General features: G+C 44.0%; 1 protein-coding gene across 1 annotated transcript in view; it reads right to left on the reverse strand.

The window, feature by feature from the left end:
• TOMM70 (translocase of outer mitochondrial membrane 70) overlaps positions 1-13,789 on the reverse strand; it is a 48,323-nt gene that overhangs the window by 17,691 nt on the left and 16,843 nt on the right. The window lies entirely within an intron of this gene.

The following is a 13,789-nucleotide window of genomic DNA, read 5'->3' on the forward strand; positions in this document are numbered from 1 at the left end:
GGAGCGCCAGTAGGGGACCCGAAAAAAGGAGGATCGGGGCTGCTCTGTGCAAAACCACTGCACAGATAAGGGGTAAGTATGACATCTTTAATAGAAGTGTCCAACCCGTGGCCTTCCGAGCCCTCCAATGTGGCCCACGGTGGAGGAAGCAGGAACTGCATAAGCTGATGCTTCCTCTGTAGCGCTGGTTCTTGTCCCAGGCAGAGTGATACCATATGCACTTCTCCTGGGACCTTTCAAGCAGCCTGGAATGCAATGCCAGTGGAAGCTGGAAGAGGAAAATAAGGTCAGTGTACTAAACACATACACCGCACAATGGGCATATTAGCACCTATAAAAGGGTTAACAACTATTTGGCTGCTTTCACACTGATCTTCAGGAGCAAAACCGTGCACCTGTGGCTTTCCTGCGGGTAAGCTGCACTGAGCCACAGACTTATATCCTGTGGGTTTGAAATTGAAAATCTGAGCCATTTTATTTCACTGTGACCTGCGACCGATTACCAAATCACTTAAGTGGCCCTCGCTCCTCAAAAGGTGGAGCACCCCTGCACTAGACAGTGGAATCTGAAATGCCAGAACAGGCAAGTATACACCTTTACAGCACCATAAAAAAATCCATAAATCATTCAAATGTGGCTGGCCAAAGACAATAGAGGGTTACACCCTCTGCCACTGGTCCATGTTAAATCAACCATGGAAGGTGGCAATGAGGGACTATTCATGTCTTGGCCTGAGGATAGAGAGGTGAAAGCTGCACAATGCAGACATCTTCAGTGGCAGAAGATAAAAAATTAAAATGCCTGGATAAGGTTTTGTAACCCATCCAATCACTACTGTACCAGATGATCCTCAACTGTTGATACCTGCAGGTGGCCCAGAGCCATCGGACTGTCATCCTAAAAGGACAAATGGGGGAACTGCAATATCAACACACGGCAAGATAAACAATTATTTCCTGTAAAAGTGATGCATTTCTTTAAAAGAATTACATATTCATTATAGATTTATGTGATGACAGTGTAAAAGGACCCTTTATACTCAACCTATTGCCAATGTTAGAGTAAAAACAATTTAATATATTTTCCCTATACAGTGGAGAACTAGGCTGGGTTGTACCCATGTCCCCACTTTTATTTGCTTTGACCACTGAAACCCTTGCAAAGCAGGACACAAGTGAGTTCATTTCTGACAAATACAAAGTTTTATGATTTTTTTTTTGGATGAAAGTCACTTCCAGTCAGTACAGAAGTCCACACATTCTTCCCAATACAGTCATCGTCTGTCAGTGAATGTATTGCAGGTAACCCCAAGCATTCACAGGCTGAGCCTCAGCAATGCAGTTTAACTACCTGCACACATATCAGAAAAACATGAATTGCTGTTGTAATGTGAAGACAGGAGCGGTAAACATTACCTGATGATAGACAGATACCACAGCTTTCATTCACAATAGTTGTGTGTGTGTGGGTGTGTGTGTAAAATGAAAATTCACATCAATTGAAATGGACAGTTTTTAAAAAATGTATATATTTTTTCAAATGCAATTTTTTTTGGATAAAAATACACTTTAATGAATACTGAAAAACAATATGTAACCTAATTTTTTATTTTTTTTAAATATGAAAGATGTTACACCGAGTAACTAGATACCAAACATGTCATGATTTTAATTGTGCACGCTCGTGGAATGGCGCCAAACTACAGCAATTAGGAATCTCCATGGGAGAAATTTTAACAATTTCTACAAATTACCCGTTTAAAGTTACAGAGGACTAGTACTTTGACATTTGCGGAGATACTTCACGTGTGGTTTGAACACTGTTTACATATGTGGGCGTGGCCTACATATACTTTCACCACTGTGCTTAAGCTATCTCCTCTCCACTTTTAACAAGAACAACGCATTAACCCTGCTTTCACTGGGTAAATGCTCCCATCTCCTCTCCACTCTTAATAAGAACAACGCATTAACTCCTGTTAATTTCAGGACAAATAGTGTATATATATTTTTGTATATGTTGACTAGTTCTCACCTCTAGTTGCACTCGTTTTATGACTGTATGCTGTGTCTGGTCTGTTTGAGAAACATCCCCCCTATTCATGAGATCTTTATCAGTTACTAATTGGTGCGGAGAAGAGTGCTCATTTGACCATCTCCCTATAAATTTAGATCAGCTCATGGGGGGATCACTGATGGGGGGTAGAGACACAGATGGGGTGCTACTTTTGCGTGAGTGCTGCGTTGATGGAGTGCTAAGAAGCAGTTAAACACAGCAGTTTAACTAAAGTAGGATAACTCAAGCAGCAGGAAGATACAACAAGAAACTCTACTGCATGCTGGACGGACTGCAAGCAAAAACCCTGGGAAACATCTCTTACAAGTCTGTGTCCCACTCCGTGTACCTTTTAATATGTCCCCTTCACTGCTCCTTTTCATATTACTATCCTGCGTTCCAAAAATCTCACTTCTTTATCCCTCTGTTCCACCCCAAAACCTGTACATCTTACCCTCACTGCTACCATCTCCCTACTACTGCTCCCATCACCTCCTGCTGACACTTCACTCTACTGCTGACCCAAACACCAGGACTGGAATGCATGCGCGCTCATGTACATCCCGCTCTCATGTTACTCTCCTCACCCTTCTTCTTCTCCTAACCTCTGGGGATGTCTCTCCAAACCCTGGTCTTCCAGTATCTCACCCCCACACCAGGCATCCTCTTTCTTCCGAGAATAGCCGCAATCCCCACAATTTAACATCAGTCCCCGTGCTCCCAAAAACAACCCTCCCTTTTTCATGTGCGCTCTGGAATGCCCACTCTGTCCGTAATAAGCTGACCCACTGTCCATGACCTTTTTGTCTCCTGCTCCCTTAACCTACTAGCAATTACAGAAACCTGGCTCCAAGCAGTAGATTCTGCTTCCCCTGCAGCATTTTCCTATGGAGGCCTCATCTGGACGCACTCACCCAGGCCAAGTGGTCGGAAAGGTGGTGGAGTTGGTTTGCTTCTATCCCCACTCAGCACCTTTCAAGTCCTCCCTAACCCTCCCTCTCTATCCTTCTCTTCTTTCGAGACTCGCTGCATCTGGCTGTTTTCTCCCATTTCTCTAAGGATTGCAGTGATCTATCGGCCTCCTGGACCCGTGTACCGCTTTCTTGATGATTTCTCCACCTGGCTACCCTACTTTCTCTCCTCTGAACTACCCACTATCATTCTCAGAGATTTTAACATCCCTATTAATGTGAACAACCCAGCTACATCCCAACTCTTCAACCTAACCTCATCTTTTGCATTAATACAATGTATTCAGTCCTCCACTCACTATGATGGGAATACATTAGACCTTGTTTTCTCCCATCTTTGCACTCCCTACAACCTCACAAACACCCCCTTTCCTCTCTCTGATCACAATCTCATCACCTTTACAGTGTCCTCGTCTTCAAACACCTATCCCTCCAAGCAGCAAACAATTACCCACAGAAAGCTTCACAACTTGAACCCTGCTCCTTTCCACTCTGCAACTGACCAACTCTATGACAGAATCTCTCCCCAGTACTGCCCTGACCTGGCCACTGCTGTCTACAACAGTTCGCTTTCATCCGCATTAGACTCACTTGCTCCTCTAACAACACGAAGCATCAGGCCCCGACCGTTACAACCTTGGCAGACTGACGACACCAGAAATCTTAAATGACAGTCATGCACTGGAGTGATTGTGGCGTAAAACCAAATCTCAACAAGCATTCACCCTATATAAATCTGCTTTCTTAACATACAATTGCTCCCTTCATGCTGCTAAACAAGTCTACTTTGTCACTCTTATTAATACCTTGTCATCCAGTCCTCGTCGTCTCTTCTCTACTTTTAACTCTCTACTTTCTCCACCTCCACCCAGTACATCACTCACTGCTCACGAGATTGCAAATCATTTAAAAAACAAGATTGACGCAATTTATAAGGGCATCGCCACTGCACAGACATCCATACCACTTAGCATACCCTATACTAAACCCCCCTCAACACCTTCCTTTTTTGACCTTGCTACTACCGAAGAGGTCACTAAGGTTTTCTCAGAAGCCCGTCTCACTACCTGCCAACTGGATCCTGTCCCCTCACAACTACTACGGTCACCCTCTTCTTCCATCCTATGCTCCCTCACTCACATCCTCAATCTCTCCCTCTCTACTGGCGCCTTCCCCTCCCCTCTAAAGCATGTGCACATTACTCCCATACTTAAAAAGCCCTCACTGGACCCCACCAACCTGAACAACTTAAGACCCATCTCCCTGCTGCCATTTACCTCTAAACTCCTAGAAAGCTTAGTTTACAATCGCCTGAGCTCCCTCCTCACTGACAACAACCTTCTTGACCCTTTACAGTCTGGCTTTCGCTCACTACACTCCACTGAAACTGCCCTACTAAAACTCACTAATAATCTACTAACTGCTAAAACCAATGGCCACTACTCTGTACTTTTACTACTTGACCTCTCTGCGGCTTTTGATACGGTTGACCATCCCCTCCTCCTCAAAAAACTCCACTCTCTTGGTCTCAGATACTCTGCTCTCTCCTGGTTCTCCTCCTACCTATCGCAGTGCTCATTCAGCATTACCTATAACGCTGCCTCCTCCTATTCACTCCCTTTCTGAAGGGGTTCTTCAAGGTTCTGTCCTTGGACCTCTTCTCTGCTCCATCTACACCTCCTCCCGTGGTCACTTGATAAACTCCCATGGCTTGAAGTACCACCTCTATGCTGATGACACACAAATCTATCTTTCTACCCCTCACCTCACCCCTTCAGTCTCCTCCCGCATTACTAACCTACTAAGCGACATATCGGCATGGCTGTCACTTCAGTTCCTCAAACTCAATCTTTCCAAATGTTAGCTCTTAGTATTCCCCCCATCCCATGCCCCCTCCCCTGACTTTCTCCATCAAGATCAATAACACAATCATCAGTCCATCCCCTTATGCCAGGGTACTAGGTGTAATCCTAGGCTCCCATCTGTCCTTTCACCCCCAAATCCAATCATTGTCCAAATCTTGTAGACTTCATCTCCGCAACATCTCCAAGATACGCCCGTTCCTAGCCACGGAAACCACTAAGCAACTTATCCACTCCCTTGTGATATCTCGCCTTGACTATTGCATCTCCCTCCTCATTGGCCTACCTCATCGCAGGCTATCCCCTCTTCAGTCTATCATTAATGCTGCTGCCAGACACATCCACCTTACTAACCGTTCTGTATCTGCCACCCCTCTCTGCCAATCCCTCCACTGGCTTCCCATTGCCCAACAGATAAAATTCAAAACATTAACAATAAGGTATAGTGCCATTTATAGCTCTACCCCAAACTACATCAACGATCTTGTCTCCAAATATCACCCAATCTGTACTCTCCGTTCCTCGCAAGACCTCCTGCTCTCTAGCTACCTTGTCTCCTCCTCCGAAGCACTTTTCCAGAGCTTCCCCCATCCTCTGGAACTCTCTACCCCGATTTATCAGACTATCGCCTACTCTGCTCACTTTTAGGCGATCTCTGAAAACCTCTCTCTTCAGGGAAGCCTATCCTGCCCTCAGCTAATAATGGAATCTTCTACTCTGCCAACCAGTCCATCCCCCATAGTTACTACCTGTTGTACCACTAGCCCCTCCCTCCTAGATTGTAAGCTCCAAGGAGCAGGGTTCTCCTTTCCCTCTTGTATTGAACTGTATCGTCTCCCGGTATATTGTAAAGCGCTGAGCAAACTGTTGGCGCTATATACATCCTGTATAATAATAATAATGTGAGCGTGGCTTACATATGCATTCACCACTATGCTTGAGCACGGGGGGGGGGGGGGGACACACTTTGTGCGACGTTTGCATCAAGCGGTTAAATATGCGGCCTCATGGAACTGGGTTTTTTTCCGTAGGGCCGCATATTTGTGTACCTGTCTTTGTGCTGGGAGCGTGCCGCACTGCGCGCTCCCAGCACAAAGACCGCGGTGTCACTGAGAGCCCCGGGTCCTGTTCTAATGATCGGGACCCGGGACTCCCGATTCCAGGTCACATGATCGCTGTGATAGCCTCTGATTGGCTATCACAGTGATCAGTCACTGTGCAGCCTGGCCCCCTTGTTTTTTTTTCCTCTCTCTATTGATGGAGGAGAGAGATACATTGTATCTAACTCCTGGTATAGAGAGAAAAAAAAAAAATGTTTGCAAGTGATAAATATTAAAAAATAAAATAAAAAATAAATAAAAAATACCTAGATCAAGGTTTGATCTAGTTCAGTGCCAGGTCAAGGTCCAAGGGCAAGGTCAGGATTTAAAAAAATAAAAAAATTGGTGTCAGTTAGTGTCAATGTGTTTTAGGTAAAAAAAGTAAAAAAAAAAGACAAAAACAAAATGCGCACTATTGTTTCTGGGCTGTACTACGGGTACAAACAACAAAGAACATACACATATATGGTATCGCTGCAATCGTCAAGACCTGGAGAATTTATTTGGGGTTTTTCTTTGGTGGTAGGTTATGGTAGTAACAAGACACACATAGCTGTAGTATATTGTGTGTAACATACAGTGGGGCAAAAAAGTATTTAGTCAGCCACCAATTGTGCAAGTTCTCCCACTTAAAAAGATGAGAGAGGCCTGTAATTGGCATCATAGGTAGACCTCAACTATGTGAGACAAAATGAGAAAAAAAATCCAGACAATCACATTGGCTGATTTGGAAAGAATTTATTTGCAAATTATGGTGGAAAATAAAGTATTTGGTCACCTACAAACAAGCAAGATTTCTGGCTCTCACAGACCTGTAACTTCTTCTTTAAGAGGCTCCTCTGTCCTGCACTCTTTACCTGTATCAATGGCACCTGTTTGAACTTGTTATCAGTATAAAAGACACCTGTCCACAACCTCAAACAGTCACACTCCAAACTCCACTATGGTGAAGACAAAAGAGCTGTCGAAAGACACCAGAAACAAAATTGTAGACCTGCACCAGGCTGGGAAGACTGAATCTGCAATAGGCAAGCAGCTTGGTGTGAACAAATCAACTGTGGGAGCAATAATTAGAAAATGGAAGACATACAAGACCACTGATAATCTCCCATGATATGGGGCTCCACGCAAGATCTCACTCCATGGGGTCAAAATGATCACAAGAACGGTGAGCAAAAATCCAAGGACCACATGGGGTAACCTAGTGAATGACCTGCAGAGAGCTGGGACCAACGTAACAAAGGCTACCATCAGTAACACACTACGCCGCCAGGGACTCAGATCCTGCAGTGCCAGTCGTGTCCCCCTGCTTAAGCCAGTACATGTCCGGGCCCGTCTGAAGTTTGCTAGAGAGCATTTGGATGATCCAGAAGAGGATTGGGAGAATGTCATATGGTCAGATGAAACCAAAATAGAACTGTTTGGTAGAAACACAACTCGTCGTGTTTGGAGGAGAGAGAATGCTGAGTTGCATCCAAAGAACACCATACCTACTGTGAAGCATGGGGGTGGCAACATCATGCTTTGGGGCGGTTTCTCCGCAAAGGGACCAGGACGACTGATCCATGTACAGGACAGAATGAACGGGGCCATGTATTGTGAGATTGAGTGCAAACCTCCTTCCATCAGCAAGGGCATTGAAGATAAAACGTGGCTGGGTCTTCCAACATGACAATGATCCCAAGCATACCTCCCGAGTGGCTTCATAAGAAGCATTTCAAGGTCCTGGAGTGGCCTAGCCAGTCTCTAGATCTCAACCCTATAGCAAACCTTTGGAGGGAGTTGAAAGTCCGTGTTGCCCAGCGACAGCCCCAAAACATCACTGCTCTAGAGGAGATCTGCATGGAGGAATGGGCCAACATACCAGCAACAGTGTGTGCCAACCTTGTGAAGACATACAGGAAACGTTTGACCTCTGTCATTGCCAACAAAGGATATATAACAAAGTATTGAGATGAACTTTTGATATTGACCAAATACTTATTTTCGACCATATTTTGCAAATAAATTCTTTCCAAATCAGCCAATGTGATTGTCTGGATTTTTTTTCTCATTTTGTCTCTCATAGTTGAGGTCTACCTATGATGCCAATTACAGGCCTCTCTCATCTTTCTAAGTGGGAGAACTTGCACAATTGGTGGCTGACAAAATACTTTTTTGCCCCACTGTATATATATATATACATAAGATAGTGAAACACATACTGTTTATTCTGGGACAGGCCAGTGACAAAACCAATTTACACATCAAAAGATGCTGTGCTATGTTAATTTTATGCAGGTCACCTGGTATTTGGGGAATAGCCTGTTTATCTAATTAGACATTCCAAAGGGTACATTGTATATGTGATTTGACCATACAAGAAGTATTTATTGATGGTAATTAGACTCCAGGGGGTAATTAATGGGAAATGGTGAAAGGGTGACTTGTGTATCTGGTAAACACTATAGTGACCACAATTGTTATCTTTTCATGTAAGATCAAAGTGGCCAGAGCTCCTCATTGTACTGAATGGGAAACTGTGTATATCAAGGAAGCTTTTTTTGGTTAAGAGTCCAGTGACCAAACATAGAACACAGGACACAGTTTGACAGGGTGCAGGAAGGTTCTCTAATGATTGCCTGTCATCTTACTTGTCTGTACCTCAGCTGGAAAAGGAGTTTTCTTCTTGTCATTAATATGGGAGCATAGGTATAGATCATAACTCACATTATTCCTAGATTGTAAGCTCGAAAGAGCAGGGCCCTCGATCCCCTCATGTTTTGCATTGTATTGTTATTGTTCTGTCCCCCTTTGTAATGTACAGCGCTGAGCGAACTATTGCCGCTTTATAAATACTGTATAATAATAATATTCCATGCATGGAAGCTATCTAGGTGCATATTATAGATCGGACATATGCTGGATAGTGTAGTATCTCTATGCTTGATATGAAGTAAGTATCTTGTATGGGACTTTGAGGTCTGTTCATTGTAATATTTACAAGTATTCAGCTGGATTTCTGTCATCTGTAACAAATATTTTTATCCGAATAAATGCATCTCTCTGGAAAAGGACTATTGGTTGCTGCGGGAAAAGTACATTTATAAGTACACCCTGGTCATCCGGAGAAGGGCTGGATCTCTATGTGTGATGTGAAGTATCTTTTAATATTCACAACTATTCACCCGGATTTATGCTGGCTGGATGTTTCTCTGGCAAAGAATTGTCTTCATAATAAGACAATAGCTAAATAAAAAAAAATTTTTTTTTTACTATTTTGTGTCAGTTTTCCTTTGATAATAAAAAAAAAAAAAAATCAAGAGATATCCATTACCATTTACCACCAAATGAAACCCCAATTTGTCCTGAAAAAAACACGGCATAATTCACCTGGATGTACAAAGTAGTTGTGATGATATGTATGGTTTTACTAACACATGTCTACGTTGCAAAATTGTGCTTAGGCATTTACATTTGTTTTACCCTTAGGCGTGAAGGGGTTAAACATTGTTTTTTATTTAATTAAATTTTTTTTACATTGTTACTTTTAACTTTTTTTTTGATATCACTTTTATTCCTATCACAAGGAATGCAAACATCCCTTGTGATAGAAATAAACAGAGACAGCCTCTTTATGGAGATATGGGGTCAATAAGACTCCATATCTCTCCTGTACAATGTAAAGCATTAGATAAAAAACAAAACAAAAACATTAATCTAGTGCTTGATCAATGATCAAGGGCATAGAGATGAGTGGAGGCCATCTTTCCTTCACTGATCTCTATGCCCAGTGACAGGATCATTGGATGGGTTCTCAGGTAAGGCTGAGAACCACCGGGCTGTGGCGGGTGGCGAGGGCGGGGCTATTTTCGGCAGCTGTATCGGTGCCTATTTTCGTATGGGCCAAAGGCCAATAGGGTATTTTTGGCTGAAATGTTTCGTTCACCGAAAGTTGGGTGCATCCCTAGTTTCTAAGCTTCCACTCAAGTCTTTCCTGTTCAAAGGGTTTAGGGGACATGATAGCAAATGCTATTTCTGTAATGCACAAAAGGTTGTTACCAATACTGGTTAAAGCAACCCTGTCTAAAGTGAAAAAAAGGGATTTCAAGCACTTAGGCATGCAGACTGCTTCTACAGACATTTGTGAAAGAATGGGTCGCTCTCAGGAGCTCAGTGAATTCAAGCGTGGTACCATGATAGGTTGCCACCTGTGCAATAAGTCCATCCGTAAAATTTCCTGGCTACTAAATATTCCGCGATCAATTGCAAGTGGTATTATAACAAAGTGGAAGCAACTGGGAACAACAGCAACTCAGCCACGAAGTGGTAGGCCATGTAAAATGACAGAGCGGGGTCAGCGCATGCTGAAGGGCACAGTGCACAGAAGTCACCAACTGTCTGCAGGCAATAGCTAAAGACCTCCAAACTTGGTGTGGCCTACAGATTAGCACAACAGTGCATAGAGAGCTTCATGGAATGGGTTTCCATGGCTGAGCAGCTGCATCCAAGCCTTACATCACCAAGTGCAATGCAAAGTGTCAGATGCAGTGGAGTAAAGCACGCCGCCACTGGACTCTAGAGCGGTGGAGACGCGTTCTCTGGAATGACAAATCACGCTTTTCTGTCTGGCAATCCGATGCATGTGTCTGGGTTTGGCGGTTGCCAGAACGGTACTTGCCTGACTGCATTGTGAAAAGTGTAAAGTTTGGTGAAAGGGGGATTATGGTGTGGGATTGTTTTTCAGGGGTTGGTCTTGGCCTCTTAATTCCAGTGAAGGGAACTCTTAAGGCATCAGCATACCAAGATATTTTGGACAATTTCATGCTCCTAACTTTGTGGGAACAGTTTGGAGATGGCCCCTTCCTGTTCCAACATGACTGCACACCAGTGCACAAAGCAAGGTCCATAAAGACATGGATGAGTGAGTTTGGGGTGGAGGAACTTGACTGGCCTGCGCCTAAATCCAATAGAACACCTTTGGGATGAATTAGAGCGGAGACTGTGAGCCAGGCCTTCTTGTCCGACATCCGTGCCTGACCTCACAAATGCGCTTTTGGAAGAATGGTCAAACATTCCCATAGACACACTCCTAAACCTTGTGGCCAGACTTGCCAGGAGATGAAGTTGTTATAGCTGCAAAGGGTGGGCCAACTCAATATTGCACCTATGGACTAAGACTAGAATGCCATTAAAGTTCATGTGCGTGTAAAGGCAGGCGTTCCAATACTTTTGGCAATATAGTGTAGATAGGAAAGTACATCATATTTACTTGTTTTAAACAGTGTTTACATTTATCTAGTTACTTCCTAGTTTCCATGCTTTGGCAAATGATGTCAAACATCCCAGGAGTCTTCAGGAGAGGTTTTCTCAGCTAAACACATCCTCCTGTCGGTATGCCTGAGCTAAGGGCAGATGGATTCCAGGAAGTAAGAGCTACATGAACCGTCTGCTCTTACACAAGATGGCCACGGCTAGAAATGCGTTTTTCTAAGTGATTTCTCAGCAAAATAGAGCATGGAGACATGGGTGGATGGGTGATTTTTCTTTGAATATTAAAAATGAATTAAATACCACTTTCGTTTGGGGTGCTCAGACACAATGTAGCTCCACTTTAAACTGTCTTGCTGCCCACACTGCTAAATGCCACTCAGCTGCTGAGAACAACCCCCAAAGTCTGCTGGGAAACTGACTCTTCTGGGAGTGTGGATCTCCAAGTTCCCTGCAGCTCTTACTGGTTGCTCTTGCAAATCTCCATGTCACCACTGTCTCCTGTAATAATGTTGGGGGACCATTTCTGAGCAACGGAGCAGGTAAATTAATTATGTACATTCTTCTACAGGTATGCCTTTTATTGCAAATGTTACTATAGTGACAAGGTCACTTTAACCCCCACCCATCCCCCTCCCTGCAGCCCTTTAACTAGGTCTTAGGACAAAGGAGTGGGTCTGACCTCCCAATAACGTGATCACTTTGTCCTGCTTGGGCAAACGAAAGGGTCACTGAAAGTCAGGCAGCTAGCATTTTCAGAAGGAAGAAAAGCACTTGCATCTGCTTCACGTCATTCATGAGAAGTTTCAATTAGAAGTAAATCTGTTTTATAGGAAGTAAAGTCACACCTTGCAGAACAGACTGAGATCCTGCAGTCGTTATCACAGAGTCTTTGTGACTTTAAAGCCTCTAACACAGCACAAAAGCCACATGGTATCAGTTCTCTGTCTCTGTGACAGGACATTGCAGTGTCCTCTGAACTGGCAGTGCGAGTTTATTCCTCTGATTGAGTAATCACTGAGAGATTGGGAACTGCTCAGTACACAAGTGTCTTTCTGTAGGCGACGGATTCTCGTAAAGTGTTCTAAATATTATACAGAGTAAAAAAGGGTCAGTAAGGAAAGTGAAAATGAGCAGGAAACATGTACACTGGGAGACCGCAGACGATGCATGCAGACAACAACATCAGCGGACTTTGTAATAGGCACAGGCCATTCCGCATTCTTCTGGCATGGAATGTAAATCTAAGAGGCAGCTACAGCATCAATCACCAGCAAATTCAGTATAAACATCTTACATAAAAGACTTCAAGAACGTTCCCTTAGCTAGGCACACATGCCAAAAAGAATTGAAGAAGCCTAGCATGGATGATGGAAGCAAGTTACACCTAGCCCGTAGGCTTTAGGAAAGCCTGACACATAGCAGTTATCTTACAGGCTAAGCAATACGGATTATCACTACAACAATGTTCAGATTTTTATCCATTAAGCAATGTTTAATTCAATGTGGAAATCATCTGCCCCAATAATCGTCTGCAGTGTGCAGGCAGAGAGCTGTGCTGAGATCTCTCTATTCTATACAGCATTCTGCTATGCAGGTACAATACTAAGTGAACCTGTGAGGATAGCAATGTGTTGAATCGTTTCTGTGCATCATTTTATTCTGGCTTTGCTAGTCACTGACTCAGAACAAGCATTCAACCAGTGAAGACCTTAAAGCAATATTAAAGGCATTTTTTTTATAATAAGCATGTCATACTCACCTGCTCTGTGCAATGGTTTTGCATAGAGCAGTCCCGATCCTCCTCTTCTTGGGTCCCAGCTCCTGGCCCTTCCTGCTGAGTACCCCCAGAGCAAGCAGCTTGTTATAGGGCACCCAAGCAGGCTCGCTCCTGCGCCACTGCTCTGGGTGTCCATTCACACACACAGAGCCGTGGCTCAGCCCTGCTTCCCATCTCTCCTCATTGGTCACTGGCTGTGATTGACAATGGCTCCCGCTGCAGTCTCAGCCAATGAGGAAGGAGAGTCCCTGAAGAGCTAAGGCTCTAATGCACATCACTCGATCGCGATGGGGCTTAAGTATTGAGGGGGCTGCTGCACACAAGTTTTTTACCTTCATGCATAGAATGCATGAAGGTAAAAATTCTTAAACCTTTACAATCACTTTATCTATAGTCTTTCATGCTTGTTTTGGGTCAGCAACTCACTAGGTAGTGAAAACAGGATCAGGATGAGAGCCCTGGAATCTGCCCCTGCTATAAAGTCTATAGTGACCAGCACCTATGCACCCCTTCTATTATTATTAGTTTGCTTTAACCCCTTCACACCGGTGCCTCCCGGGCCTTTAAGGGTTCCAGAAGCCGGGAGGCGGGGCAGGGTTTAGGGTCATGTGACCGCTGTCACAGGAAAGGTCCAGATCGAAAGAGGAGATCGGGACTTCTCCGTGAGTACCGGACATGTGTGCTGGGAGCGCGCAGGGTGTGCGCTCTCGGCACATATGTCCTTTTTTAATAGAACGCAAATGTGCGGCAGCTTGGCGTCTAGGCCCAGA

Source organism: Staurois parvus, unplaced genomic scaffold, assembly GCF_062004578.1.
Source record: "Staurois parvus isolate SC_StPar_1 unplaced genomic scaffold, SC_StPar_1.0 ptg000299l, whole genome shotgun sequence".
In the NCBI taxonomy this organism is placed as follows: domain Eukaryota; kingdom Metazoa; phylum Chordata; class Amphibia; order Anura; family Ranidae; genus Staurois; species Staurois parvus.